The 24613-nt window shown below is 42.4% G+C and overlaps 1 protein-coding gene and 1 long non-coding RNA gene across 2 annotated transcripts in view; one reads left to right on the forward strand and one right to left on the reverse strand.

Moving 5' to 3' along the window:
* The window catches only part of ADRA1B (adrenoceptor alpha 1B), a 56764-nt gene that overhangs the window by 20496 nt on the left and 11655 nt on the right, over positions 1 to 24613 (reverse strand). The gene's annotated exons all lie outside the window — the stretch shown is intronic.
* Positions 542 to 18204, forward strand: LOC116537407. Its single transcript, XR_004263114.1, has 4 exons — positions 542 to 1166; positions 5479 to 5480; positions 15378 to 15386; positions 18192 to 18204. It is a non-coding gene; the product is annotated as an uncharacterized LOC116537407 (long non-coding RNA).

Genomic DNA, 24613 nt, shown 5'->3' on the forward strand with positions numbered 1-24613 from the left:
ATAGATGGGAAAGGAGGCATTATTTGACATTGCTGCTATCTTTTTCTTTTTTTTTTTTTTTTAATTTTCTGAGAGAGTCTCACTGTCTTGCCCGGGCTGGAGTGCAGTGGTGTGATTGGCTTATTGCAGCCTCCACCTCCCGGGTTCAAGTGATTCTCCTGCCTGTCTCCTGAGTAGCTGGGATTACAGGTGTGCACTATCACACCCAGCTAATTTTGTATTTTTAGTAGAGACAGGCTTTTGTTATATTGTCTAGGCTGGTCTTGAATCCCCGACCTCGAGAGAGCCACCTGCCTTGGCCTCCCAAAGTGCTGGGATTACAGGTGTGAGCCACTGCACCCAGCTCCTGACATTGCCACTTTCAAAGAACGTTCCTATAAAAGTGGTTCCATATTCACATATTTTGAGGACACAGGAGCTGGAAGGGCAGGAAATAGCATCCCCTCTGTGTCACTGCAACAGGACAAGTGTGTTTCAGAAAGCCTGTATGTAAGAAGGTTATTTAGCTCTTGAGAGGGGAGGTCTGGCTTCTTATGCAGTGTCCTGATCGTACAGAAGGCAGAGAATGTGTGCTGATTCTAACAATAATTAGAAATGGACTTGGTTTTTATGAGAAAATTCAAAGAAAAATACAGGAGAGGGTGGGGAATCTGAATTTTATAACAATGACAATGATGGCAAGAGTAGTTACCAACTACATAGAGCTTATAGGTGGTAAGCACTGTAATAACCTCTAACATGCACCCAAAACAATTCTGTGTGGGAGATGCAATTAACTGCCACCATTTTACAGATGTTGAAATCGACACTTAGAAGTAATTTGCTCAAAGTCACGGAGCTATGACAGTACAACCCACGAATTCCTGCTCTCCTATCTGCTGCTGCTTTAGCCTGGTGAGGCAGCCACCAGGAAGCCAAGGACAGTAGTTCCCCCTTATCCACAGTTTTGCCATCCATGCTTTCAGTTGCCCGAGGTCAACTGCAGCCCAAAAATGTTACATACAGTAAGATGTTTTGAGAGAGGGAGTGAGACCACGTTCAGATAGCTTTTATTACTGTTTGTTGTTAGAATCGTTGTTTTATTATTATTACTGTTAATCTCGTACTGTGCCTAATTTATAAATTAAGCTTTATCTTAGATATGGATGTATAGGAAAAAACTTAGTGTATATAGGGTTAGGTACTATCTATGGTTTTAGGCATTCACTGGGGCTCTTGAAACATATCCCCCAAGAATAACGAGGGCCTCCTATACCAAAAGGGAATTTAAGGAAGTGTAGCAGATTCCACAGGGCAGTGGAGAGTATAGGGAATAAGCATTTGAGTGTGAATACACTAGTATTCAGATGACTCATTTTGGCAGTGAAATCTGGGAGAAACTGTAATAATTTAGAATTGAAAAGTCATCCTTCTGCCATCTCCAGGCCTTGTGAAAGTAAGTTCTGGGCCTCAAAGAAGGTGGAGGGAGAAGGGATGCCTAACTCACACATTCTTCCGTGATCTGTGGACGGGCAGTGCCAAGAACAAAAGTGAGAGGGTAGAGCAAAGAGTGAGTTTTCAAAGGATGAAAAAGATAAGTAGGGATGAAAAGGTAGAACCAAGCCAGACAATAAAAGGGCACAACAGCCCTGTCCCCCTCACCACTCTGTTCCATATTTCAGACTAAGGTAGTTTTATGCACAGTGAGACCCAAAAGGTGGCCATGGGTGGGCAGCCAGGCCAGGGCAGCTCAGGCTCCAGCCCGAGGAGCAGACTGCATTCTTTGCCCCTGTCTCACAGTGGTCTGGTCTATCCATCCAGTCTGAGCTGAATTCTCCACTAGGGGCTCTCCGCTCCTCCAGTTCGACAGACATCCGCATCTTCTCAGGCATCGCCAGCTGCATCCCTGAGACACCATGATGAAGGTGAAGGCTGGAGTCAATGGATTTGGGTGTCCTGGGTGCCTGGTCACCAACGCTGCTTTTAACTCTGGTAAAGTGGATACTGTCGCCATTAATGACCGCTTCATTGACCTCAACTATATAGTCTGCGTGTTCCAGTATGATTCCACCCGTGGCAAATTCCATGGCACTGTCAAGGCTGAGAATGGAAAACTTGTTACCAATGGAAATTTCATCACCATCTTCCAGGTGCAAGATCCCTCCCAAATCAAATGGGGCGATACTGGCGCTGAGTATGTTGTGAAGTTCACTAGCATCTTCCACCGTGGAGAAAGCTGGGGCCGACTTGCAGGGAGGAGCTAAAAGGGTCATCATCTCTGCCTTCTCTGCCGATGCCCTGATGTTCGTGATGGGGGTGAACCACAGGATGTATGACAAGAGCCTCAAGATTATTAGCAATGCCTCCTGCACCACCAACTGCTTAGTGCCCCTGACCAAGGTCATCCATGACAACTTTGGTATTGTGGAAAGATTCATGACCGCAGTCCACGCCATCACTGCCACCCAGGAGACTGTGGATGGCCCTCTGGGAAACTGTGGCGTGATGGCCGTGGGGTGACCCAGAACATCATCCCTGCCTCTACTGGCGCTGCCAAGGCTTTGGCCAAAGTCATCCCTAAGCTGAACAAGAAGCTCCCTGGCATGGCCTTCTGTGTCCCCACCAACATGTCAGTCATGGACCTGACCTGCTGTCTGGAAAAACCTGCTAAATATGATGACATCAAGAAGGTGTGAGCAGGTGTCGGAGGGCCCACTCAAGGGCATCCTGGGCTACACTGAGCACCAGGTTGTCTCCTCCGACTTCACCAGTGACACCCACTCCTCCACCTTCGATACTGGGGCTGGCATTGCCCTCAATGACCACTTTGTCAAGCTCATTTCCTGGTATGACAATAAATTTGGCTATAGAAACAAGGTGGTGGACCTCATGGCCCACATGGCCTCCAAGGAGTAAGATACCTGGACCACCAGCCCCAGCAAGGGCATGAGAGGAAGAGAGGCCCTGACTGCGGGGGAGTCCTTGCCCCCCTCAGTTCCCACCACACTGAGAATCTCCCTTCCTCACAGTTTCCATGCAGATATCCTGAAGAGGGAGGGGCCTAGGGAGCCCCATCTTGTCATGTGCCATCAATAAAGTCCCCTGTGCTTAGCCAAAAAAAAAGAAAAAAATTCTCTACTAGGGTCACTCAAAAGGGCAGATCACTTAAGCTTGCTATTTCCTCTGTCCACCTCCTTCTTTGCAAGCTGGAACCCGATGTTCCACCCCTAATCCTGATGTGTCCCTGAGCCTCCATGGATTATTACAAAAAACTGCCCTGATGGACGATTAGGAAAAACTGACCCATTCCTCCCAGAGAGCATGTGCTGTGGTTAAGGAGGACTCACAGAAAGATCTGCCTGGCACAACAGCATTCGGAGCAGATGGACGGGCGAGGCCCTGGACCTCACTCTCTCTTCCCTGCTTGCTCTGATCCACTGCTTGTGACAGGAGGGGAACGGGTAGGGTTGGTGGAGGTTTGACTGATCTGGGACGAGGCTTTGCAAGCCATAAAGGAGCAGGATGCAAGGGGAGATAATGAAAAACACCAGCGTGTGAAGAAGTGCATTTGGCAAGAGAATCTAACACTTATTCTTGGGAGGTTGCTGAAGTGCGCAAATGGAGGCAGGCTGGTCCCGGCCAGTCCATCTGCTCTGAGATCTTGCTGATCTTAGTGGAGGACAGCATGACCTCAGGAGAGAGTCTTGACCTAGGTATCTTCCACCACGTGGCAAATGCACTGTTATAGTGCCTGGGCGTTTCATTTCAGTCTCTCCTGATCTGGCTCCTTATGCTTCAGGATTGTTAAAAAGAACAATATGGCAAAACCAGCATTTGAAGAATGGGTGTATTAGTCCTGCTTTTAGCTTTAGTTTTCATGTTGTTGATGCATCAATCCTCTGGCAAGCCCAGAAGTTCTTAATGGTGTTTGTGAGCCACTGAAAAATAAAAGGTTATTTGATGTGCATATGTGCATTTTCTGCATAGCTGTTTCATAGCGTAAGCGCCCATGTACCAAAAAAAAAGATAAGAGCCATTTACTTGGAGAAAATCACTATTTTGATCAGGAACCGTGTTGCATGCATGCTCTAAAAGCGTGAATGGGCTCTCAGAATATTGGGCTTCATTTTTCCCTAATGAATGATACAGGTTGAATAGTACCCCATGTTGGTGATGATGTGAGTGGATGGGCATTCATACATTGATGGTGGGAGTATAAATCGTAATATGCTTTCTGTAGGGTAACTGAGTAAGCCGATTCAAAAGCCTTGCAGTTTTATGTACTTAGTTTCCCTGAAATTGCAATTCTAAGAATTTGTCTTAGCTGTTAAGTGTGCTAGCTCTGCAGTTAGACTGACTTGAATTAAATTTTAACATTGCTACTTATTTTCTGTGTCACTGTGAGAAAGTTATTTAACCTCTCTAGGACGCAGTTTCCTCATCTATAAAATGGAGATAATATTATTTATCCACAGGATTTTTGGAAGGGTTAAATGAGATAATACAAGCAAAACACATAGTACAGTATTTGAAACAAATAAATATTCAGTATATGTTATTATTATTTAGACACAAGGATTTTATTGGGTTATTACTTATCATAACTAAAAATGGGAAACAATCCCAAAGATTCAACATAAGTGACTGGCTTAATGACACATACAATTCCACCAGTAAAAATTAGCTAAGTGAATATGTTCATAATACATCAAAAGACAAAAAGCAGGTTACAAAATAGTACGTTTGATATCATGCCATAGAAAAATGGCTGAATAAATATGTCTTCAACATTTCAGTGGTTATGTTTAAGGGGTGGCTTTTTATTATCTTCTTTTTGTTTTTCTGCATCTTTTAAATTTTCTACAATGAAAACCTGTGTATAACTTCTTGTAATAAAACATAACTAACCCAATAAAAGTTACTTTTTGAAAAAATGATGACTGATCTCTGTTGAAAAATGCTTTGTAGTTTTGAGTCATCATTTCTGTGAAGGTTCCTTTCTTCCTGTTGAAATGAGGGTTGTACTTTCTTCCCTTGTTAAGATACCAGGAAACTCAAACGAGAGGGTGAGCATAAAGTGCTTTGTGAAGAGGGGTACATGGCATGTGTGAAAAGGCCCAGATTCTTAACCTGTGGAGATTTCACAAAATGATCTGCTGTAATGCAGGAGGACTCAAGAAGTCCTGTTACCCAGACTTGGAGAATATGCCTCCAGCCCTGGGCCAAAGGCCTGTTATGATTAACTCCAGGGAACTGGTATGGACTCAGGATGAAGGTACAGAGACTTTCAGCTATGAAAATTGGTCTGCAGTCAGGATCCCAAGTTTAATCTCTGTGAAACCGATGGGCCAGTGTGGCCATGCTTACTAATTAGGCAGCAGCAATGTAATTGATCAAATCAATTCCCTTCATGACGCAGAGCCAAAGAACCCAGGGACAGCTTGAGCTTGGAAGAGCTTCCAGAAAGCCAGAGAATGCGAATGAATCCCTCTCCCAGAGATGTTAACATGGTTAATCTAAATTGCTGTGCTAATTGCTGCCTCCTTTCGCAATAATGGATAATATGGTGATGCAAAGTAGATCTCCCGTCCCTCACGTGGCCAGACTCTAGGCTGAAGAGATTTAAATTGTGCTCATTCATTTCTTTCCTGGATATACAGTAAACGTTAAACTTCATCAAGCTTGAAGAGCCTTTGATTTCTTGAAAGAAGCAAAGTCATAGCCAGGTTCTCCATTTTATTTATGAATAGCTTTAGCGTTAATTTGAAAGCCAGTGTATTGAAAAAAAGAATGTAAAAGGGAAACCATTAGAAGAAATGAGGCTTATTGCAGCAACCAAGTATTGAGACCAACACTTCAATCTATTTTATGCAGATCAAATGAAGAAAAGTACTAAAGAGGCTGCAATGGTTGAGTGAAATAAGCATGGGATTTGGTGGCAGACAGAGCTACTTGCAAGCTCAGCTCTGCCACTTATCACTCTGAGAACTTGGGTTAATTATTTTACCTTTCTGAGCCTCGGTTTTCTTTTCTTTTCTTTTCTTTTTTATGAGATGGAATCTCGCTCTGTTTCCAGGGCTGGAATTCAGTGGTGCGATCTCAGCTCACTGCAACCTCTGCCTTCTGGGTTCAAGCAATTCTCCCTGCCTCAGCCTCCCGAGTAGCTTGGATTACAGGTGTACACCACCACACCTAGCTAATTTTTTATTATTTTAGTAGAGACGGGTTTCGCCGCATTGGCCAGGCTGGTTTTCAACTCCTGACCTCAGGTGATCCACCCACCTTGGCCTCCCAAAGTGCTGGGATTATAGGCATGAGCCACCATGCCCAGCTAGCCATGGTTTTCTTATTTGCACAATGGAGAGAATTATGCTATCCTCAAAGGGTTGTGAAGATTAAATAAGAAAACATACTGAAACACCTAGCTCAGTGCTAGGGACATCATAAGTGCTCAGTAAATATTAGTTCTCCACCAGTGTCTTGTCTTCTGAACAAAGCCCTGAAATCATGTCTTTGTTCTATGCTACAAACTCATGTGTCTTAGACTTACATTCTGTGCCATTGGATTTCCAGATGATTCTAGACAAGGTAACCTGCAGACTTTCCAGAATTTATGCCAAGTTTATGTGTGAGCTCTGATTCTTAAGAGAGGGCACAATAGAATCTGAGCATATTTAATATTATACTATAATTTAAACTGTTTTCATAATACACATCACAGAATATAAAATTCAAATCATCTTGGCTGGTGGTATCAGAAAATCTCTGATTGCAGAGGGCATGCAACTTTCAGTTTAGAAAAAGAGGTCATGAGATAAGCAAGACTGAGAATATGGATTTACAGGATGTCATTCTGGCAAAACAAGTGACAGACACACTTGGAATGCCGGAGGTGGACTGGAAGGAGACATGGGGAGGCTTTGCAGGTACTGTTGCTCTTTTCTTTCTTATTTGGGGTGCTGCTTTACTGGGATGTGTTCATTTTGTGAACACTGACACGGCCATCCCTTCTGACTGGTGCTCTTTACTGTATGCATGTCATACTTCAACAAAAAGTTTATTTAAAGAGAAATAAGCGTCACACAGTGTGTATGCATTCAGTACGAGGTGGGAAAAATCCTGGAGAGGACTCATGTCAATTTACCAGGGAATTCTCTGTAAATCCTGGATCAGGCTTTCTCCTGGATGGTCTAGTTTTTATAGGTAAGAAGAGAATGCAATCCAAGGTTACCATCATTTCTGCTGGACCACGCCTGCAGCCTCACAACTGCCCTCCCCCTCTCTACCCTTAAGCCTTTACAGTCCATCCTCCACTTACCCAAGGAGGTCTTTAAAAACAGAAATCGGATTATATTGTTCCCTTTCCAAAACCCTCCTGTAATTTTCACTTGCATTTAGAGAAAATGCTAACCTTTCTATCTTGACCTATAAGGCCTCACAGGATATCCATGCTTCCTTCCTGTCTGGCATCATCTGCCACCTCTCTTCTCCTCCCTCTGTGCAGTCCAGCACCCTGGCTGCCATTTTCCATGTCACCCACCTCAAAAGCATCCCTATCTCAGGGTCTTTGCATTTACTGTCCGTACAGCCTGGGATGCTTTCCTGCGATTCCTGCAGGGCTGGCTCCTTCTAGTCACTCAAGTTTCAGCCTGTGACCTCAAAGACTCCTTCCCTCTCAGCCTTCTCATGCTTTCTTTTTTTGGTAAAAAAATTATTTTCCTTTTCAATCAGCTTCCTCAGGTTGAGCGCACGCTTTTTCTTGATCATCACCACCCTGCTCCTCTCTAGCACAACACTACATTTTATTTCCTCTACATACCCTCAATTACCTGATATCACATGTTTATTTATAGTACGATCTGTCCATGTCCACCCCTCAGGACTGTAAGCTTCATAGAGGCAGAGACTGCCTGTCTTTTTCACTCTTGTATCTGCAGTGCCTTGAAGAGTACCTGAGACATAGAAGGCACTTAATAGATATCTGGCTATGTGATCTTTACAGGCCTCTCACTCTCTGAATTTCAATGTAAATTTAGGCTAATGACAAGCCCCACCCCCCGACCTTTCCCCAGGGTTGTTGTAAAGATCAAAGAAGATAACATAGGTGAGGCACTTTAGCACAGTGCCTGGCACACGGTACAAACGGTGGCCGTGTTCCCCGGTGCTAGTTGTAAGGCGTTGTTAGTTTTACGCCCACCAGAAGCCTCTCTCGTTCATTCATCATGAGGAAGCAATCATCTTTTATTAGGGGCCCTTTGACAAAATGGTAACACAGCCTGTTGAGAGACCAGGTTTCACAGCATTGTTCTGATGTTTCTTTGGCTAAGTGTTAGCCTTTCTCTGTGTGATGTACAATAATTAACTGATTAACAGAGACCTTGTGCTACTTTGGAGCATTCTTTAAAAGACACTGCAGATGGAATTTGTATCTAGAATAATGAGTAGCCTGCAGGACACTGCACCACAGTCAGTCAGGTAGTAAATGAAAGCATAGGAGCACGACACTCTGGCCAGGAGCCAGTGGCCAGTGAGAAAGCTGATAGCATGGCTCTCTGCTGCGGCAAATGGGGCCCTTTGTTCCTGGGGCATCCTGAGTAAATGGGTATCTTTAGAAGGGTTTTGCTAAAAAACAAAAAAACTGCCTGAAAGTTTCAGAAGAAAATGGGCCCCGCCACTTTAAGAATCTGCGATGGTAAAGATGAAAGTGGTCTCTGTAAGATGTGATGTAAATAAATGAGCAAATCTTGGGTAAGGAAGCACATTGAATGGTAAAGAGGTATGGGTTTTAAAGGAAGAGAGAACCAAGAAGAATAAAACTGGGGAGTGAGAGAGAGAGAGAGAGAGAGAGAGAATGAGAGCCAATTGTGGTAGTCAGTCAGTCACCCAGGTAACAACATACTGATTGGAAGAAAATATTACAAAATTTTAGTTACAAAATGAGAAAATCATTTGTTCTTTAAAATTTTTATCTTTTTTCTTCTTATGACCTGAGGAAGAAAACATTGGGAAAAAAATCAAATGAAAAGCAAATCTTTTCCTCTTCCCAACCCCTGAAAAAAATTCCCTAACTAGGTCACACACGGTATCCTCAATTGTCTCAGCAGAGGCTCGGCTACAGCAAGCATAAAAGAATTTCGAGGGTTACCTAGATAGATCTGGTTAGGGAGAGATGCTGACAGGTGACAACAGGGTGGAAGTCATTAGACTAACGATCTTTAATCAGGTTGGAGCTGAGGAGTTAGGAACATTCATGTCTGGGGTTCTTTCATCAGGGTCTTAAACTAGAGGAACTGGCCCTGTGGGTATTATTTTTTTTTTCAGCCCTAGAGCATTTAGAGCTAAGCAATGTTTAAGAGGTAACTTTGTTTCTCTGGGAAAACATGGGAGCTCAATTTACAAACAGAAAAAGTAACTCATTTTAGTTAGTTTGTATCATTGAAACTTGTTCTGTATTATAATTCTCTTTATCCTGCACTGAGATGATCTAATTTATTATTTATTTATTTTTTGAGACGGTGTCTTACTCTGTCGCCTAGGTTGGAGTGCAATGGCACAATCTTGCCTCACTGCAACCTCTGCCTCTTGGGTTCAAGTGATTCTCCTGCATCAGCCTCCTGAGTAGCTGGGATTACAAGCGCTCGCCACCATGCCTGACTAATTTTTGTATTTTTAGTAGAGATGGGGTTTTACCATGTTGGCCAGGCTGGTCTCAAACTCCTGACCTCAAGTGATCCTCCTGCCTCAGCATCCCAAAGACTATATAATTTATGTTTTTATTTTAATAAAGAAAGCATTGAAATTATTAATTACATATGTAATAAATGAATACTTTTTCTTTTAAAAATTAAGAACAAATTTTTTGGCTACCATGTCTAATTCCATGTCCCTCCTTTATAGGGAACTATTTTCATCTTTTGGTGCATTACCTTCCAGTTTTTTTCTATGTATTTCCATACATATAGAAAATAGAATATTTGGGATTTAAAACATGTCACATTTCGTACTATATGCAATGCTTTGAAACTTGTTTCTCCCAGCAACAATTTGTCTTTTTTGTGTGTGTTTGTAGGGACAGGGGTCTCACTGTGTTGCCCAGGCTGGTCTGGAACTCCTGGGCTCAAGTGATTCTCCCGCCTTAGCCTCCCAGAGTGGTGGGATTACAGGTGTGAGACTCTACACCTGGCCAGCCAACAATTTATCTTCAAGATCTTTCTTAATTAATATCCAGATCTAATTTATTCCTTCTAACTGCTGTATTATAGTCCACTGCATGAAAGTGTGAGAGTTTATTTCCTACCTGCTTATGGATAGACATTTAGGTTGTTTCCCATTAGAACAGTATTTTTTTTTAAGCCATACTGAGCTACATAATTCCCATACCATAAATTCACCCTTTTAAAGTGTACAAATTAGTGGTTTTTAGTACATTCACAAAGTTGTACACCAACCCCACTATCTAATTACAGAACGTTTTCATCACCCCCCTAAAGAAACCCAGTACCCATTAGCAGTTATCTCATTTCCCCTTCTCGGTCTCTGCGAACACACATCTACTTTTCTCTGTGCATTTGCCTATTCTGGACATTTTGTTTTAACAGGATTATATGACAAAATGTGACCTCGTGTTTGGCTTCTTCCCCTTAGCATATCGGTTTCAAGGTTCATCTGTGTTGTAGTATGTATCTGTACTTTGTTCTTTTTTCTTTGGCTAAATAATATTCCATTGTATGGATATACCACATTTTGCGTATCTATTCTTCGGCAGATGGACATTTGAGTTGTTTCTTCCTTTTGGCCATTATGAATAATGCAGTTACGAACATTTGTGTGCAAGTTTTTGTGTCAGGACATGTTTCCAGTTCTCTTCTGTGTATACTAGGAGTGGGACAGGTGGGTCATTAGGCAATTCTTTGCTTAACTTTTGAGGAACTACCAAAGTGTTTTCCAAAGAGGATATGCCCTTCTACATTGCTATAAATGTGAGCTTTTACAACAAGAACAAGGAAGAACATGTTCATGGGCCAAAAGGGTGTGTTTATTCCTGAGACATTTCAACCATATTTGAAGCAAGCTGAAAAACAAACAACTCAGCAATGTCCAGCAGAACTTTCTGTGATGATGAAAATGTTCTAAATATGTGCTATCCAATATGGCAGCCACTAGCCATGTGCAGCTGTTTAACACTTGCAAGGTGACTCTTGTGGCTGAGGAAGTACATTTTTAATTTTAATTAATTTAAATATGATTACACTCACGTGGCCAGTGGCTACTGTATTGGATAGCACAGTACTTATTCTCTCCTGTATGTAAAAAATGACAGTACCCAAAAGGTCGCCATAAAGATATTGGAGAAGTGGTTCACCTTCTAGCATGTACCTTGCAACTCCAAGTTAGCTCTTGTCACAGATATCACAAAGAATAAATTCAGAGACTGTAATGCATTAAATCAGAATTGTACCACACTGAAATTCAGGTAACTCCCAGCTTTTACAGAGTTATGCTTGGAAAGCTGGTATTTCATGTGTCTCCTTTCAGCTCACCAGTTTAAAGAACTGTCTTTATATTGTTTTGTTTCTTTGTACAATAGGAACTCATGCTCACTACAGAGGAGCATGAAAAGAAAAGAAAAACTACCAGCAATAATTGCTGCTAAAATCTTGGGGGTGTGTGTGTATGTGAAAGCGTGTGTATATGCATGTGTGTGTGTATGTATGTATGTGTATGTGTGTACTGTTAAAGAAAACATTATTTAATAATCCTTCTTAAAGCACAGTAAAAAAGGCTTTATTTAAAACCATTGAGATGGGAACAGGAATTACTGCAATGGGCCTTGAAGTAGGGGAGAGAGACTGGGCTTAACTGTGAATACAGAATAAGCATGTGGGAATTTATAGCCAAGGAGCAGGGTTGGGGGCAACAGATGGAAAGTTACTAAGAGAAAGCATCAGGAGTAAGGATGATTCTGGCTAAACTGAACTAACGGAGTTCTTGCTGAAGGCAGGCTGGGATAATCACATGTCACTTGTGGGATACTGGAGGATAAGAGGCCTGAGCAGTCAGCTATTGAGAGTAATTAGATATTGAGGTTGATCAGATATTGATGTGGGTAGTTCTTTCTGAACTGACTCACCATGGTTCTTCCCAAAACTGGGTTTTACAAAGAAGTGCACAGATAAATCTAGGAGAAGATTCAGGAGCTGGACTCAAGTTTGGTCAAGCAAAATCTTTGTCGGTAAACACAGATTTCAACTATATTTCAGCTTTGGTAGAAGAGCAGAAGTGACATTGGAATCAATCTTGTTCCTTCCTCACAGTTCTCTTCACAATTCTTCTGATCAGATTTCATTTCGGAGACCCCGTCTCCTGGGAGAGATGGACATCCAAAAGCCCAGTGTGAAGAGGCTCAGATGGGCATGGAGGGAGGACAGAGAGAGCCCAGGAGAGACAGTAGCCACTGCCTGGGGAATCGTGGAAGACAGCACAGGAGAAGCAACATTTGAGCTGGACATTTGAATTAGGGGAATTCACAGTGGACAGGAGAGAAGGAATGGTGTTACAGGCAGAGGGAATTGCACTGGCAAAGGCTTGGGGCATGACGGAGCCAGGTGTATTCTAGGAAGGGAGTCTGCTCCTGTGTGGCTGGAGGAGCAACAGCATGGGCCACATGTGATTGTCTGCCTTCCTATCTTTTATTTACCCCAATGAGGTAAGTAAAATGTCATCCCTGTCTTACAGGCAGAAAAATGGGAGCTGAGAGAAGTTAAGTAACTTACTTAAGGTTGCATAGCTAGTGAGGGACAGGGCTGAGATTCTGATCTGTTTGAGCACAAAGCCCTATCTTGGGAGGTAGGGTACATTAGACTCCTATTATGAAGAGTCTTTTCTGTCACACTCAGAAGTTCAGAAGTCACCCTGGGTTAATTCAGCAGGGTACCAGCTTGGCTGGATCTGTGCTCTGGGAAGATCTTTGTGGCAGCAAAGCAAAGACAGTTAGTTTGTAAGCAGGTCAGCAATTTACCTTGGGCTGAACTATCTTCAGGGCATCACATACACCATACACACACACACACACACACACACACACACACCCCTTCAAAGAAAGGAGCCTTTGAGAACCCAGCCTTCTTTGTTTCCCTCTTCCTTCTCAAATGAAAACTCTGAGTTCTATGTTTATTCCAGATCACAATGGAAGAAGATTAGAGGGGCTGGGGACTCTGCTCCTTGCTGAGGGAACTTGGACTTAATCGATTCTCACATGGCTTCAGTTTCCTTATCTGTAAAATGAAATCCTTGGCGTTTCTACCTTTGCGCACCCTTTCCATCTTTAAAATTGTCTGGTTTCTAAGAGTGGTGGGACCTATTAAGGGATTTCACTCTGGTCGCATACTACAAATATAGTTTCGGACTGGCTGCCCACAAATTTGGATAATCTCTTAGCATTTAGAGACTGAATTTTCTAGGCATCACTGAGGACTTAAGAGTCTTCTTTGGTTTTCGGGCTAGGCCAATGGCTGCAAATAACCTAATTAGGACCTTGAAAGCAGCTTGCCCAGTGAAAGCTAATTTAATTAGGGTGTTATTAGTTGTTATAACTACTTTTTAATGAAGCTTTATTACATTCAACTACCCAAATCCTAAGCAATTGTATTAAATGTTGGCAAATGGCCCATTAGTCTTTGATTTCACTTCTTTTTTTGCATTGTTCACATGTATTCTGAGATTCAGATGCCTGTAGTTCATGTTTCCTCTTTGAACCAGGTGCAGCCTTGAAGGCATATCTTCTGTTTCAGTCGCATTATCCATTCTCTGGGATTCCCCATCCACTTATCCTAATGATAGGATAATGGAGTGATATGAGGGGTGGAGAAAGGCTGGGAGATCTCTCCCCAGTGGTCTTCCATATTCCCTAACGTTTCCATCATTAACCACTCCATGGCTGCAAGACTTTGAGAACAAGGGCCCCTGGTTGAAATGTAGATGCCATTTGCCAGACAGATGCAGAAAACCATTATTATGAATTAACACCTGAGGATTAGCTCATCATATTAGCTAATTGGTCAGTACAAGAGATTTCAACAGAATGGATTCTGGATGGAGTAGTTTTGATAGTGGCTGGTGTGTAGAGGAGGATGAAAGAGGAGGTAATTAGTTTCTACGGTGCAACAGGCACTGGGCGAGATATGTTTGCATATATTACCTCATTTAATTCTTTTAACAACCTTGATATGAATGTATTATTATCACTGACTTGCAGTTGAGAAACAGGAGCACAGAGAGGTTGAGTCAGCTTCAAAGTCACACAGCGAGTAAGAGGAAAAGCCTAGGTGAGCACTGAAGTGTGGGAAGCTTTGGCCTCCAGTGAGGCAGTGTAATGAACCTGGGGATTAACAACTTCAGAGGATTGCCTGAAGCCAGGTGAACCCCAGGATCGGTGACTGAGGGTCACTAAAGACAAGCTTGATAGGGCTCACAATTTGGCCTGAGTGCTGCTGATCTTTGTGATCTGTTTCTTTTCATTCTCAGTGGGCAGTGTGATGTCACGTATGATGTCATCATTAAGAGGCTAGGATCTGGCCTGAGGCAGACTGAGAGTCACATCCTGGTTCCAGCCTTTTTGTGCAGGTATGACCCTGGACAAATTGTTTACTCTCCCTAAGCTGTGTTTTTTTCATCTGGAAAGGAAATAATAGCAGCTTCCTCATAATCTTCTGGAAGTTGTAGAGTATGTGGCAAGCATCCGACACCAGGCAAGTGCCAGTGAGCAGGGCTTCCTCCGCATCTGAGCTGGTGTTGGAGTGCTTTGTGGCAATGGTGGGGAAACCGGAAACATGCACACAGGAAATGTAGGGTCCGTTCTTTTTTTTTTTTTTTGAGACAGAGTTTCACTCCTGCTACCCAGGCTGGAATGCAATGGCACGAACTCAGCTCACCGCAACCTTCACCTCCTGGGTTCAAGCAATTCTCCTGCCTCAGCCTCCCGAGTAGCTCGGACCACGGGCTGCGCCACCATGCCCAGCTAATTCTTGTATTTTTAGTAGAGACGGGGTTTCACCATGTTGACCAGGATGGTCTCAATCTCCTGACCTCTTGATCCACCGGCCTCAGCCTCCCAAAGTGCTGGGATGACAGATGTGAGCCACTGTGCCTAGCCGGGTATGTTCTTATTAGGCTGGTATTTCTTAAACTTAAGTGTGCAGTCCTCTGAAGTTGTTAACCCCCAGATTCATGACACTGCTCCACTGGAGGCCAAAACTTCTGACATGTCAGTGCTCTCCTAGGCTTTTCCTCTTACTCGCTGTGTGACTTTGAAGCTGACTCAACCTCTTTGTGCTCCTGTTTCTCAACTGCAAGTCAGTGATAATACATTCATATCAAGGCGGTGAAAAGAATTAAATGAGATAATATATGTGAACATACCTAGCCCAGTGCCTGCCTCTAGTACCCAGAGGGCTTGGGAAAACCCAGACTGCTTAAGCTGTACCTCCAGTTTCTGATTCACTTGTTCTGGGTTGGGGTCTAGGAACTGTCATCTATAACAGGTTTCCGGGTGATGTCGATGCTGCTGGGCTGAGGACCCCACTTGAAGACCCGCTGGATAAGGCCACTCGCGGTGGATGTTCTCTGACAACACAGGCAAGCAGCTGCAGGACGGAGTGCTCCAAGTCCACCTGAGCCTGGGGTGAGTCAGAGAAGCAGAGCTCTGGCTGTTTTCCTATTCCTCAATTTCTACCCTGTCTCTGTGGTGTCTTGAGTCCTTGAGAGCCAGTCTTTGTGCACAGGGGCCAAAAATGTTGTCATAATTTCAACACCTTATTTATTTATTCATAGCCACGCCAGTCCCTGGGCCTGCTTAGGTTGAAGGGATTTTTAATTTTGTTTTGTGGTTTGAATGAACTAATTTTGTGGCTGAAAGCACTGATACAATTTGGTTTTCACCGAGAGCAAAGAGAAGTTAGGCTCCAAGTAGCAATTTCTGATTAATCTATCAGTCTGAAAGTTTACATTTTTAATAGGCTTATCATTTTGATGTAACAAATGGTATAGACATTCTCAGACATACAGAAAAAACTGTGCTTGCTGTCCATCATTCTTTTTATCAAGAAGGGGCAACTAACTGGATACCAGTGAGATAATTTATGTAAAATTGTTTAACACAACAGCTTTCAAAGAACAAATTATAATAATTTATGTTATTGTGTTTACTGAACAAGTGTTTATTGAGCCCTTATAAAGTGACAGCATGCTTGATGTCAGGTTTTCTCCACTTCAGCAATGATTGACATCTTGGGCTGGGTAATTCTTTGTTGTGGGAGCTCTCCTTTGCACTGTAGGGTATTTAGCAGCATACCTGGCCTTTCTCAGTTCATGCCAGTAGCACCCTCAGCGTGACAAGCAAAAATGTCTCCTAACATTGCTAAACGTCCCCTGGGGAAAAATTGCTCTTGGTTGAGAACTACTGATTTACATGAATAATCTTATTTCATCTTTGCAACACCCAATGAAATTAGCTGTTATTTATTTTATTTTAGAGACGGGAGAAAAGAGGATCGGAGAGTTGAGAAATTTACCACAGGCCATAGAAGTAGTAAAGAAGCAGGAGTGGAGTTTGAACCCAGGACTGACAGTCCGGAGCCTCAGTTTTGACTACCATTCTTGCTTCTTAGAGTACACATTTAAGAATGAATAGAAGGCCGGGCGCGGTGGCTCAAGCCTGTAATCACAGCACTTTGGGAGGCCGAGGCGGGTGGATCACGAGGTCAAGAGATCGAGACCATCCTGGTCAACATGGTGAAACCCCGTCTCTACTAAAAATACAAAAAATTAGCTGGCATGGTGGCGCGTGCCTGTAATCCCAGCTACTCAGGAGGCTGAGGCAGGAGAATTGCCTGAACCCAGGAGACGGAGGTTGCAGTGAGCCGAGATCGCGCCATTGCACTCCAGCCTGGGTAACAAGAGTGAAACTCCGTCTCAAAAAAAAAAAAAAAAAAAAAAAAAAAGAATGAATAGAAGAGGCTAGGCGCGTGCTTCATGCCTATAATCTCAGCACTTTGGGAGATGATAGGCTGAGGTGAGTGGGTCACTTGAGATCAGGATTTCGAGACCAGCCTGGCCAACATGGCAAAACCCTGTCTCTACTAAAAATACAAAAATTATCCAGGTGTGGTGGTGCGTCCCTGTAATCCTAGCTGCTAGGGAGGCTGAGGCCCGAGAATCGCTTATACGCGGGAGGTGGAGGTTGCAGTGAGCTGAGATCATGCCACGGTTCTCCAGTCTGGGTGACAGAGCAAGACCCTATCTCAAAAAAAAAAAAATATATATATATATACACACACACACACACACACACACACAGAGCAAAGTCCACTCGGTCACAGACAATGTGGTAATTGCTTTCAGGAAGGAGAGAGGTGAATGAGATGAGGGGTGCGAGGCCTTTTAGATGTATTTGTAATATTTTTATTTCTTAAAAGAAGTATAGTAAATTCAGCAACATGTTAAATTTGGTGGAGGACTCATGGGTGTCCCAAATTACTTTTTGTACTTTTTGGAATGACTAAAATATGACAAATCTAAATATTGAAACAGTTTTAAAAAGAGAGAAACATGACCATAAATGTTAGGTAAAGCCATCTGATGTTTTTGAACTGTGTGACCATCATACCTGGCCCTCTAAAAAAACTTTAGTTTTTTTCCTCTTTTGCCTTTTTTTAATAGAGGATTTCCCCAACTATTCAGTGAGAAGAAACCTGTCTGATTTTTGTTTCCTCAAAACACATAGCCCATTCATAGAATTTGTCATGAGGTAACAGGTACTTAAATATCTCCTCTGGCTTCATGTACATTAATAGCTGATGTTCATGAAATATTTACCAGTGTTTGGCACCCAGCTGAGTTCTTTTCATCCATTTCTCATTTATTCCTCACTGCAATTCTTTGAGGTTGATGATTTCAGTCTCGTTTTACAGATGAGTTAACTGAGGCTTAGCAAGCTGAGCAGCAGAGCCAGACAGATATGTCAGATTTCAATGTCCCTGTTCTTTTTTTTTTTAGATGGAGTCTTGCTCTGTTTCTTAGACTAGAGTGCAGTGGTGTGATCTTGGCTTACTACAACCTCCACCTCCTGGGTTGAGGCAATTCTTTTGCCTCAGCCCCCTGAGTGGCTGGGATTACATGTGCCCGCCACCACACCGGGCTAATTTTTGTGTTTTTAGTAGAGATAGGGTTTCACCATGTTGGCCAGGCTGGTTTCAAACTCCTGACCTCAAGTGATCTGCCCACCTGGGACTCCCAAAGTGCTGGAAGTACAGGAGTGAGCCACCAGACCTGACCTTCAAGTTTCTGTTCTTTCTAGTACAGCAAGCTGCCGCTCAAGCAGGAGTCAGGAAGAGTTACCAAGGTGTCCCAGAGAAGGGAAGGTGCCAGCCCTCTTCCTCAAGATGAGGGGGTAGGATGGCGGTGATAGAGGCAGGTAGCAGGAAGGGCTTTCCTGGTCAGATTCTGGAAATCACTAGGCCTCTGGCTTAGTGGCATTCCCTTGATTTCCCAACCCTGTGGCAAGTGGGTCAAAGTTCACCCCATCCCTGCCTTGTCCTAGTTGCTGGTTCCAACACGTCTAGATTTAGTACAGTCTGAAGATAACCCAGCTTCTCCCTGTAGATCAGCAGTTCAAGGGTAGGATTAAATTACGCCCCTGACTGGAGCCCATTGGCTCCCTCTCAAAAGACCTCCTTCCCTGGCAGAATCTGCCCAAGCGGCCAGCTTCTTGCTTCTTGAGCGGTGCTCAGTTGAGTTTTCAGTTCGTGAGTCTGGCATCTTCCAGGGCCAATCCGAATTTTGCAATGAAAATGTGGTGCATTTGCTGTGCCCTGATCTAAATGTAGGCTGTCCACTGCATTCCCTTATCCACACAGGCCCCACAGTGGGGTGGGGATGAGCTTGGATGCCTAGAGGAATTCTTCCTTATTAACTCATCCTGTGAGTGCCTCCAACTGGATTGTTTTCCTGGGGATGGCAACAGTGTTTTATTTTTTTATGGTTTTAAATTGGAACATCAGTCCTGGAGCCTCAAACTACTGATGTGGACGTGGTGGGCCTGGCAGCCCACCACGTGTGAAAGATCAAATTGGTTTACACATCATGGCTGACTGCTTTTTGTTCTCAGCTCCTGGATAAAATACGCACGTTCTGAGGCTGTCTCCTCTGGCTTCTCTGATGGATGGGTGTTGCATCCCAAGAGGGCAGCTAGCTAGCCCTGAACTCAGGGAAGCTGACACCAAATTAGCTGGAAGGATTTGAAGCTTTCAGGACATCTTATCACCTTTAGAGGAAGTCATGTAGATGCCTGAAACTTCTTGTGCCTCAGGCAGTGAGAAGCTATCGGCAGAAAAACTGGCTTCTTCATCAATGTTGAAACACACGTTGTGGATGTGCAAATTGCTACACTATTCCCAGAGGGTAATTTGACAATATACATCTGAGGCCTTTCCAGGAGTCTGCCTTTTGATCTAACCATTCAAAGTGGACTTTATCCAAACGAAATCCTAAAGGGCAACTGCCCTAAAGATATTAAGGAAAAAAATGTGTGTATCACAATATTTATCACAGCTAAAAACTGAAAACAAATTGCACATCAAGAGGGAATGGATTATTTTAAACATATAAAAAGATGCTTAACCTCATTCACAAAAATTCCACCTGTCAAGTTGACAAAAATCCAAAAGTTTGATAACAGCTCTTAGTGAATGTGTGGGCACCCTCAAATTGAAATGTAAATTGATATAATCTCTATGGAAGACAATCTGGCAATATTTATAAACATGAAAACATTTACTCAGAATAGTCCACTTACAAGATTTTACAGATATATTTACTCATGGAAATTGGTGATGTATAGGAATATTATTTTGTAGCAACAAAAATTTAAAATAACCTACAGTGTTTTTCCATGGAGATCTATTTGAAAAAAAAGAAGTACTATGCAGCTATTAAGAATGAAGCTACTCTGTTTACATTGAAATGGGAAGACCTTCAAGATACATTGTTCAGAAAAAAGCAAAATGTAGACTAGTGTTTATGTTATTTCCATTAAAAAGATCATATAAACATATTTATATATGCATAGAATATATCTGGAAAGATATATAAGAAACTGGTAACAGTAGTTGCCTCCTGTTCAATGGAGGGGAATTGGATGACTGGGGCCAAGCCAGTGAGAGACAGACTTTTCACTCCACATTTGTGCCTTGTAAATGTGATACCTTGTGTGTGTCATATCTATTGGTATAAATGACTTGTTTACATAACTGGATTGGTTAAGTACATTACGATACCTTCCATTATGGAATTCAGTGCGCATTAAAAAGATAGGAAAGGCTGAGCATGATGGCTCATGCCTGTAATCCCATCACTCTGGGAGGCTGAGGTGGGATGACGGCTTGAAACCAGGAGTTTGAGACCAGCCTGGGCAACTTGAGGAGACGCCATTTGGACAGAAAAATTTATAAATTAGTTGGGTGTGGTGGTGCGCACCTGTGGTCCCTGCTACTTGGGAGGATGAAGTAGGGGACTGGTTGGGTCCAAGAGTTCAAGACTGCAATGAGCTATGATTGTGTCACTGCACTCTAGCCTGGAGGACAGAGTGATACCCTTTCTTTTTTTCTTTTTTTTTTAAAAAAAAGGAAAGGAAAAACAAAAAAATGAAAAGACTCATATTTATTGATATGATAAGAAATCAGCCAGCATGACTCACTGATTAGTGAAAAAAGCACTGGGTCCTCCAATTTGTGTTAATACACATAACAGCACACGCAGAAAATTCTGGAAAGTTACATAGGCAAATATTAAACATGGTTATATCGATGGTGCTATGGTCTGAATGTTTGTGTCTCCCAAAATTAATATGTTGAAACTTAACCCCCAGTGCAGTGGTATTGGTAAGTGGGGCATGTGGAAGGTGAGTAGGTCACGAGGGCAGAACTCTCATGAATGGGATTGGTGCACTTATAAAAGAGGCATTCGAGAGCCTCTTTGCCCCTTCTGCCATGTGAGGATGTGAGGACACTGAATGTGCCAGATACTGAATGTGCCTGCCCCTCGATCTTAGACTTCCCAGCCTCCAGAATTGTGAGCAATAAATTCTGTCGTATTTTATAAATTACCCAGCTGAAGGTATAGCAGCCTGAATGGACTAAGGCAGGTGATATGATTATGGATGACTTTTCCTTTCTTTTGTATAAATTAGTTTTTGCTACCAAGAAAGAGAAAATTCTTCTCATTTTGAAAAAATTAAAAAATCACGAACTTGACGGCATGATTTTGAACTAGGGGAATGAGCAGGGCTGTAACCAGTAGAGGAAGGGGCTGAAGTCATTTCTTTCTGTCTTTTTTTTTTTTTTTTTTTTTTTGAGCTGGGGTCTTAGTCTGCTGTACAGGCTGGAGTGCAGTGGTGTGTGGTTATGGCTCATGGCACCGTTGACTTCCTGAGCTCAAGGGATCCTCCCCACTCAGCCTCCCAAGTAGCTGGGATTACAAGCACGTGCTACCACACAAGGCTAATTTTTATTTTTTATTTGTAGACATGGGGGTCTCCCTATGTTGCCCAGACTGGTCTTGAACTCCTGGGCTCAAGTGATCCTCCTGCGTCAGCCTCCCAAAGTGCTGGCATTACAGGCGTGAGTCACTGCTCCCAGCATGGGCCAAAGCAATTTCTAAGTGTTCCAGGGCTCGTAATCACAGAGCAGGATATATATACATTTATATATATAGTATGTTAAATTATATATATTTATAATAATATATTAAATATATACAATATATTTAAAATAGATATATTAAATTAGATTGAAATTAACATATATATGTTAAATTAGATTGAAAATGACTAAGAACAACAATCTTTTCTTTTTTTACGATTGATAGTTTTTCTTCTGAAATCATAAAAATATTTAATTGTCCCCACTATAATTCTATTGAAACCCAATTTGTATTCTGTCACATTTTCTTAATTTGATGTTCTTAATCATAGAGTATTTGCTCATTGCAACATGTGAAATAATTCAGAGGTTGTGAAAAAGCTAATAATCTACTCCTCCTCACTCCAATCTACCCCTTGAGGTAACTAAACTAATAGCTTTCAAAAATGGGATTAGACAAAACTCTATGACTTACCTTTTTTACTTAGATACCTTGAACAACTCTCCTAATAGATTAGTTAGTATAGATCTAACCTATTTTTTTTTTTTTTTTTTTTTTTGAGACAGATTCTTACCTGTTGTCCAGGCTGGAGTGCAGTGGCATAATCTCAGCTCACTGCAACCTCCACCTTTCGGGTCCAAATGATTCTCCAGCTAATTTTTATATTTTCAGTAGAGATGGGTTTCGTCATGTTGACCAGGCTGATCTCAAACTCCTGACCTCAGGTGATCTGCCTGCCTCAGCCTCCCAAAGTGCTGGGATTACAGGTGCTAACCACTGTGTCTGGCCTAACCTATTTGTTTTAACACCACTTTACATTTTACTATATTTTAAATTTCTTATTACACATAATCAGGTTAAACCTAAAATACCAAATCCTCCTTGCCCCAGCAACTTCATTTCTAGGAATTAATACTGAATATGTGCACACAGATGTATATACAAGAGTATTCATTACAACATTGTAGTAAAAGACCGAAATGAACCTAAATGTCAATCAACTGGGAAATTGATAAGTAAAATAGGACACTCCATAAAATGGATTATTATGTGGCCATGAAAAGCAGCAGTAACGATGCGTTCTGACATAGAACAATGTCTAAGATATGCCGTGCTGTTGAGTGAAAAACGAAACCTTCAGTGAAGTGTTTCTAAAATGACACCATGAATCAAAATAAACACAGTGAAAACACACACATTCTACATGCATACACACTCAGACATATACACATACACATATGGATATGCATGCTTACAAATAAATATGTTTTGGAGAGCATACGCAATCTGGTAACAATGTTTACTTCCAGGGAAAGAAAACAGCATGTTGGATTTGAACATGGGGTAGGTAAGAGCAGAAGAATTTTTTCATTTTTTTTTTCTGATTTGAATAAGAATCTATGCATCATTTAAAAATAAACTAGTTGATTTTTAAAAATTGCTACAAGTAATCATGCAAAATAGTTACAAGGCATTATGGCCTGGTCCAAGTTCCCTTGGTCCTACGTCTAAAAACAGGCATTCTTTACAAAATATTGTAAAGAAAAAAAGTATAGAAAATCTTATATCCTGAAGTATACCTTTGTAATGTTCCAAGGCAGGGTTCTTATTCTGGAGTTAGGGGGTCCATGAATTCGGATGAGAAAAAAACTGTATTTTTTTTTTTTTAAAAACCAAAAAACAAAAACAACCCCAAACTAACCTTTGGCTGAAACTTTGCATTTTCTTTGATAGGAATGTAGGCAAGCAGCCACACTAGAGTCAGCAGGATTTGTCACCAATAGAAATTAGATTTGTGATATCACATTACATTTGTTGCAGATATCTTGAAATAGTTCTACTTGTCAGTACTTCAAAATTATAGTAGTTATCTATTTGACTTGCTGCTAGAGCTTGTTTAATATTTTAAAGGACGTTTTTTACTCTATAATAAATTTGTTTTTTCAACCTTATAAATGTATTTCAATATAATTGCTTTTCTTTGAAATTGTGTGTCTCTTATTTGATGTGTCGACTTTGAGAACGGGCTGCATCAGATTGCCAAAGGGGTCCACGAAACAGTGAAGCCCAGGAACCTTTATGTTAAGGTAAATGCTAAAGCGCTGGGGACAAAGAATCACAAATGCGCGCTGTGGGGAGTGTCCCTAGAAGCTGGGAGGAGAGACCCTATCGCTTCCTCTTGATGCCAGGGGCTGATTAATGGCCTGAATATATGAATCGGAGATGTAATTTTTTGTTGCTGTTCCAGTTGGTGGATCCTCCTCCTCCCCAACCAGCTGCCTGCCTGGATCTCCGCCCGGCCCTGTGGTGTGAGCCCTGGGGCTGACTCCTATGAATGACAGTGAGCCCGGCTTGCCCTTGGTCCCATTTTAACCTCCTTTTGGGGCATAGCCAGGGTGCTAACCTCGGCCTCTAAGCAATGCACATTAGCCTGGCAGGAAATTCTGTCTTGAAGAATTTCAAAAAGTGTGCAAAACCGAGCCCCAATTTCATCCCAGCGGGAGAGAGAAAGCTTAGAGGGGAGCAAGACGTTGTGGGCAGACACCCCTGGAAAAAGTTAAATGGGGCTCTGTGAGGAATGGGCCACTTGCATGTGCTAGAACATTCTGTTTCTGAACATTTTGAACTGAATTGCTCATTGGTGCAACTTTTATAGCGCCATTCCTGCACTCGCACCAGAGAGGGGCACTTGAGTGTTCAAAGGGGGCTCAGATGAGCTGCAGGCGGGGGTGGCCAGGAGTGTGCTGTTAATAGAGCCCTAAGAGCAGAGCCTGCCAGTGAGGACAGATTCAACTGTATACTAAGCTGACTCATGTGCTGTCATGCCAGGAGGAGTGATGGTGGGTGGGGTGAAGATGGCCCTCCCGCGCACTGATTCCAGCCTTCCAAGTCCTTAAAACACAGCTCCCTTTTCTTCTCCTCCCCCAAATCTTATTTCAGC

The sequence above is a fragment of the Sapajus apella genome, unplaced genomic scaffold, assembly GCF_009761245.1.
Source record: "Sapajus apella isolate SASKATOON/1434 unplaced genomic scaffold, GSC_monkey_1.0 scaffold110, whole genome shotgun sequence".
Classification (NCBI taxonomy): domain Eukaryota; kingdom Metazoa; phylum Chordata; class Mammalia; order Primates; family Cebidae; genus Sapajus; species Sapajus apella.